This window comes from Mesoplodon bidens (genome assembly GCF_964165515.1).
Source record: "Mesoplodon bidens genome assembly, chromosome: 6".
In the NCBI taxonomy this organism is placed as follows: domain Eukaryota; kingdom Metazoa; phylum Chordata; class Mammalia; order Artiodactyla; family Ziphiidae; genus Mesoplodon; species Mesoplodon bidens.
In genome coordinates this window covers 93,762,429-93,769,480 of record NC_138162.1, presented here as the reverse complement: position 1 = coordinate 93,769,480, position 7,052 = coordinate 93,762,429, and positions in this window count along the sequence as shown.

The following is a 7,052-nucleotide window of genomic DNA, read 5'->3' as shown; positions in this document are numbered from 1 at the left end:
TTTATTTTTTTTTTCTTTTTGTGGTATGCGGGCCTCTCACTGTTGTGGCCTCTCCCGTTGCGGAGCACAGGCTCCGGACGCGCAGGCCCAGCGGCCATGGCTCACGGGCCCAGCCGCTCCGCGGCACATGGGATCCTCCCAGACCGGGGCACGAACCCGTATCCCCTGCATCGGCAGGCGGACTCTCAACCACTGCGCCACCAGGGAGGCCCTGGTTTTTTATTTTTGAAAAATTTTCTCTACCAATCGGATCCCAATGTGCTCGCAATATTCCAGGATTTGTTCACAGTTCATAGTTCACTGCTGGTACCCTTTTCTCCCTTCTCATCCTCTTCTTCCCCTTTCTCCTTCTTTTAAAAATCTTTTCCATAAGTTCCGTGGGCTTTTCGGGAGGCATTGGACGTGATGTGTGTCTTCAGTCCGTCATCTTGAATCAGAAGCTCTTACCCGCCTAACATCCTTTCTTAAACCCATCCTATGAGTCAGGGGAAGTATTGAGGCAGAAGATTGCAGTGCTTAGGGAAGAAAACTGAACTTAAGCTGGGAAATTTGAGTGTGAATTCTGCTTAGCCATCCATTAGCTGGCTGAAGGTGGGCATTCACTTCAGATTCTCTGGTTCTCAGTTTCAATTGTAAAATGATATGCTTAGACTAGATGAACTCTAAAATTCTGTTACCTCCACTTACAAAATGGTGACACTAAGGCTCACAGAAATGATTTGCCAGTGGTCATCCAGGAAGTGAGATGTAGACTTGAGTCTTGAACACGTGTCTTAGGATTTCAAATCACAGGTGCACCAAGCCAACCTGAGCAATGCCACCTCAAGAACTGAGAGTGAAGGGGACACATCTCTCTGAGAGCCGTTTCCTACCATGTGTGGACGTGGGCACGTGTGCCCCCACACAGAGGCTGTCCCAGGAGGTCGCCTCGTGGCTCTTATACGCCTGCCCTCCAGTGGACAGAGCTGTGTTCTAGAACGTTGCCTGCTCCTCCTCTCGTGGGGTGGGGGCGGGGGTGTAGCTCGGCTTTGGCCCAGCACTGAGAAGCAGCCCTGTACAGATGGTGGTGCGGCTGCGTGCACAGTGGTCGGGCCTCCCAGCACTGGAGAGCATGGCTGAGCTGGTTCCGAACTCGCTCTGACAACATTCCTCTCCTGGCAGCCATGTAATCTCTCCTCCAGCCTTGTGCAAGCAAATGGCTTTGCAGCGTCTCCCCTCAGTCCTGGTGTAAGCAAGGTACAAGCATCAGGGCTGTGCATTTTTATACATTTTCCTTATTTGGATCTTTCCACAAGGCCTTCCCTAGATGTCAATTTCCTCCTTCCTTTCCATGGATTTCCCTTTGGGTTGTATGAACACGGTTTTTCTTTTTAGTCAATATTAGGATGACTTTTAAAAATTTGCAGCAAAACCCCTAACTCCTCTAAACACACAAACAAACAAGCCAACAGAAAATCAAACCAGCAAACAGACGCATCCTACAAATCCATTAAAAGTGCTTCTTCAACACAATCTCATCAGCCTCTAGTTAGGGGACGGTGTGCTTGTTTCTTACACGGTGTAAGAATTGAGTGCTCGTCTGTTGCCCCACACCTTTAGCTTCTTTGGAACATGAGCTTCTGGAGTTCTGATCTGTCACTTCATTCTTTCTGGCCGCCTCCTTCCTTCTCCTTTACCTGGTTCTGTCCATTCCCTGAGTCTCATGCAATTATACCATCTGGCCGACCTTTTGGTTACTCCAGACCAGCTGTTCTCAACTCTGGCTGCACGTTAGAATCACTTGGGGATTGAATTTGTCTTTGTTGGATTCTAGGTGTGCATATATTTAAACATACCTTAAGTGACCTGTACATAGAGGGGGTAAGAAACGGATAACATCTGTTAAATGGGATCAACTCCTTCCTTTTTCTACCTACCTAATCTAGCTTCTTTCCTCTTTCGGTGATTCTCAGAGAGAAAATAGGGGGTTCCCTTGGGCGGTTGTTGGCTTTCAAGCCTTTGATCTGACAATGCATTCATAACTCTCTGGGAGTGTGGTACGCACCCTACAGGCTTATAGTCACTCTTAGAGGTCACAGGATGAACACGAGGTACAGCATGATTTTTCGCTTGCTTTATAATTTTCTCTATATCACTCTTTCATTCATAGTTTAGAAACAGTAGATGAATTATGTAGGCTTTTTAGACTCCTCAATAAAAGGAGAAGGGGAAAGGGAGCTCTAGGTTGAAGAAATTTGCATAGAAAGAAAGTATGCCCCAGTCACTGCACATTTCAAGATATGTGATATCAGTATTTGAAATGTTTTTGAGTCTGGTTCTTTTTAAAATACTTAGGGGCATCCTGGCTGTAAAGACACAAGGCATTTTGCACAGGTTGTATGTTTAAGCTCATGGGAAGAGAGTCATAAAGCATATCTTCCATATCCACCTTCTGTTGGGTATTGAGAAAACTCTTTTCTCTTCATCTAAGCACCTGTGTTGAATTTGGTAGCTGTGGTGTTTGGACTGATTCAGCAGTAATTAATCTCCAGGCTAATTATGAGCTCTGTTGTCATTTTGCTAGATGTAATTAAACTGCATAGCTGGAGAAAGTTGGGGAACTCTGGTTTCCAAGAAAACTCTTCCCTGTAACTTGGCAAGGAGCTCAAGAGTGTCAACATAATCAGCCAATTAAATATAAGCTGGAAGCCCGATGTCCTTCAGGATGAGTTTCCATGAAGACAAGTGTATGTTCACAAGAGGCACCTGCTGTTTTACTGCTGCCTTTTTGGAAAGAGCTTGGAGTATTCTAGAGGTTTTCTCTCATTAATCCTCTTGATAGCTTTATTAAACAGGAAGCAGAGCAAACATTTTAGTCCCTTTCAAACAGATGAGATGATTAACATCGTGAAGGTCAACTGTCTTGTCAAAGAGCATAGTGACCACGGGTCAGAAGAAATTTCAGTAATGTATTTCCTTTAAAAATGTGATGATTGTCTACATAGATTTCTATAGCAACCATCAAATACATGATTATACTAGCATAAAGATATGAATTGGTGAATAAATTCTTTAAGTCTTTTGGGGCCAAGGTTCTGTTCCATTTTTTAGTCTAGGGTAAGGAGATACCCTAACAAACGTGGGTGTTGCTGAATCACACTGGCCTTGGCCTTGCTCAGAAGGGCCACTTTGAAGAGATGAGGAAGAAGGTGCATCTGGTCCGTCTTTCCATAAAAATCAGCCCTGGTAACCTGTTTGGCAAATAAGTTGCAGGCTTCCAATGCCTGACATAGGTAGAAAGACATATCGTACTTTGTTATTTTAAATAGGTTTTAATGCTTTACTCTATCTCTGAGCAGACTCTTTGCCTTGGTGTGCACAGACTACATGGTCAAGGAGAAAGCATTTAAAGCATGGGACAGCTACTCTCGTTGCTGTGTTTCCAAAAGCATGTGTGGGTGTGTACATGGGCTCCACCAGTGATACTCAAGAACTCAGGATGATTTGGGGAGGTACATTGACTCATATAGGTAGAGTTTTATACTGTTGGATATTTTTCATAGTTTTATTTATGGCAAGGGATTTCCATTTAAAAGAGTAAGGAATAAGAATGTCCTGTTGAAAATAAATTTATCTAAGTAAAACTGTGACCCATATAATTGTTAAATAAATAATGATATGGGTAACGTGTGGGTAGAGGCACAATTATGAAGGTGGCACTCGAATGACTAAGGTTTAGGTCACAGGGGCCTCTATCCGTTCTCTCCTACTCCTGGTAAGAGATTTACCTTCTTGATTCCTTTGCCTCTACAGTAATTCCACTTTGTTAAAGATGGGTCAGATAAGAAAACTAATGTGTTGTACCATTAAGTCACAAATATGTATTCCGTTGCTATTGCAATAATGAAAAGATAAGGAAAACCACACTTAAACTCTGCCTTGAGTCTCCGAATTAATTTTAGTGCCCAGTCATTTGACTAACAAAAGTATGGGTCTTACAAACATATGACTTAGTGCCTATAATAACCACAGATTATGATTATTCCCTGAGAGTGTTTCTTCTTTCCCTGCTCTGCTGAAAACAAACAGCCATAGTAAAAACTCGGTTTCTTCCTAACCATGGACAAACTAAATGGCAAGAGATCCAGGCTTTGCATATTGACTTTGGCTTTGGAAAAATAAGGGAAACTCTAAAGGACAATATGCCAGTCCACATTTCCTGACACACACAACACGGATAATCTCACTTACCTTGTGCTAAGTGAAAGAAGCCAAACTCAAAATGTTACATACTTGTTGATTACATTTATATGACTTTCTGGACAAAGTCAAACTATGGGGACAGAAAACTTATTAGTGATTGTCAGGGGGCTACAGGTTGACTTCCAAGGGGCAGGGAAAAATTTTCAGGATGCTGGAACTATTCTCTATCTTCATTATGGTGGAGGTTGTAAGACTATATCCATTTGTCAAAACTCTTAGAACTGTACGCTAGAAAGGGTGAATTTTACTGGCTGTAAATTATACCTCAATAAACCTGACCGAAGAACCAATAAATGTTCTTAGTGTTCCATAAGAAGAATTACAAGTAAAATATGAAATAATAGTCAAACCAAAACGAAAAGCCACAAATACCTGCAAATCATTTCTTGAGGGTGGAGAAAATCAGTCTCAAATTGCAAATTGATTTACCTTGATAGACAGCCTCTTAATCTGTATGTCTAGAGTGAAAATATCAAGTGTATCCTTTTATACAAACTGTTTCCATTCAATCTTTTTTTTTGTTCACGACTAGATTCATTTCAGCCCTACTGCTCCTCATAGTTTGAACAATGTATCATGGCAAAGCGTGCTTTCTCTGGTCGGGTATTATATTAGTACATCGCTGTCAATGATTGCCCTGTAGCAGTTTTTTTCATATAAAACACACTCTACCTTTGGTACAATTAGGGAATGCCTAAGAGTGGAAATGATGGAGAAATTAGGAACATATAAACTTTTGGAGATAACGTACTCCGAATTAGTTCGGAATGGCCAACTTTTAAAATAGTGTGATCAGGTACAGATAAGGTTTGTAGCCCCTCTTACCTTGCATGTCCCCCTGTCCCCATGCTCATGAGATTGTATGGAAAATTTTGGCTCCCCTGGGTGTCTTCAGTCTGTGAGTTCCTTAGGAGCAAGAGACATATTCATTTTTGTATCCTATTTCCTAGCACAGTGCTTGTAGGAACTAAAAATTGCTTCTGAATGAATAAGTGAAAACTTATGGCTTTCTAATGATCTTAAATGAATCATTACCATGTAAAAACGGACTTTTGCAAGGAGTTGGGCAAGTGACATGAATTCTGACATGCCAAGATGGACACATGAGGCCATATGTCTGTGATACTGTAGGTGTAGCTTTTCTTGGAGGCATGTGGCTGGACTTGAAGTCTTCTTGAAACTTGTTCTAGTTGCTGGTTGGTTAAAGTAAGAACTACTCAAAGCTTTTAATGCATTCATTAAAATTTGTTTAAAGTAGTATAATAATGAAAATTAAGTCATTTAGGAAAAAAATGATGCATTTTTAAAGGTTCCTCTGCCTTGCAAATATAATGAATTATCAAAGGTTACACATATTTTATAGACACTGTTTTCTTTCTTTTTCTTTTTTTTTTTTGCAGTATGCGGGCCTCTCACTGTTGTGGCCTCTCCCGTTGCGGAGCACAGGCTCCGGACGCGCAAGCTCAGCGGCCATGGCTCACGGGCCCAGCCGCTCCGCGGCACGTGGGATCTTCCCGGACCGGGACACGAACCCGTGTCCCCTGCACCGGCAGGCGGACTCCCAACCACTGCGCCACCAGGGAAGCCCTAGACACTGTTTTTATAGGACTAATTGACTTTCTTTTGAAGCACTGGTATATTGTTGCCAATTCAGATCATTCCATAGTTCAAATAAGAGGTCCCTTTTCCTCATGGCTTTTTAGGGAAGTCTTTTAAAGTAATACATGAAAATCTGATTAATATATAATCTAGTTTTCATAATTGTATCTGTTGTGATTCAAGGACTGATTTAAGATTTCTATTTCATTTTATTTTTCTTGTTTTGTGGCAATCACAGACAGTTAGCCATGTTCACCTTCTGATACCTATGACACAATTTTCATATCACAGAAGGCAGAACTCACCTTACCAAGCCCTCAGGATTGTTTACTGATTATAGACTCAGTTAATTCTTCTCAAACAGTGCAAACAGTCAAGGTCAGCTCCTTTTTGTTGATTTGTTTCCAAGAGGCCTCGTAGGATACTGCCCACCTCTGTAGCTCCATTTCACAATTGATCTTGGCTGTGTTTCCCTTCACACATTGTATTTATCATCATTTCACTTATCCCAGACTTACTAATCAATACATCAATTAACAAATATTTGCTGAGTTCTTTTTGTGGTGGCACATGATATTTATCTTGCCCAGGAGACATTGCCTTTCCTATGGTAACTACATTTAGGTTTCCCTTCGGGGCGTCTCTCCCTACATCTCTCAGTCATGTGCTTTGGAAGCAGCAGAGCTCCAGCAGTGGGCACATGACTCAGACTGGCCAATCAGTGTAGTCCATTTCTCTGGCCCCAGTGAATTGTGTGGTGATGGGCACACAACATGAAACAGTCCATTAGGAATGAATTCCATGACTTTGGACTAAAACTGTTGGGAAGAGAAGCTGTCTTTCTCCCAGGGTTACTAACCAGGTGCAGTATTTCTGGGGCTATCTTTAATCCCACTATTAGAGGATCTTTGAAGAAGGAAGCCAATATAGAGAAAACCAGACCCAAGGAATGGAGAAAGAAATTCTTATGTCCCTTTAAAAAGCCTGATCCGGGCTTCCCTGGTGGCGTAGTGGTTGAGAGTCTGCCTGCCGATGCAGGGGACATGGGTTCGTGCCCCGGTCTGGGAGGATTCCACATGCCGCGGAGCGGCTGGGCCCGTGAGCCATGGCCACTGAGCCCGTGCGTCCGGAGCCTGTGCTCCGCAACGGGAGAGGCCACAACAGTGAGAGGCCCGCGTAGCAAAAAAACAAAAAACAAAAAAGCCTGATCC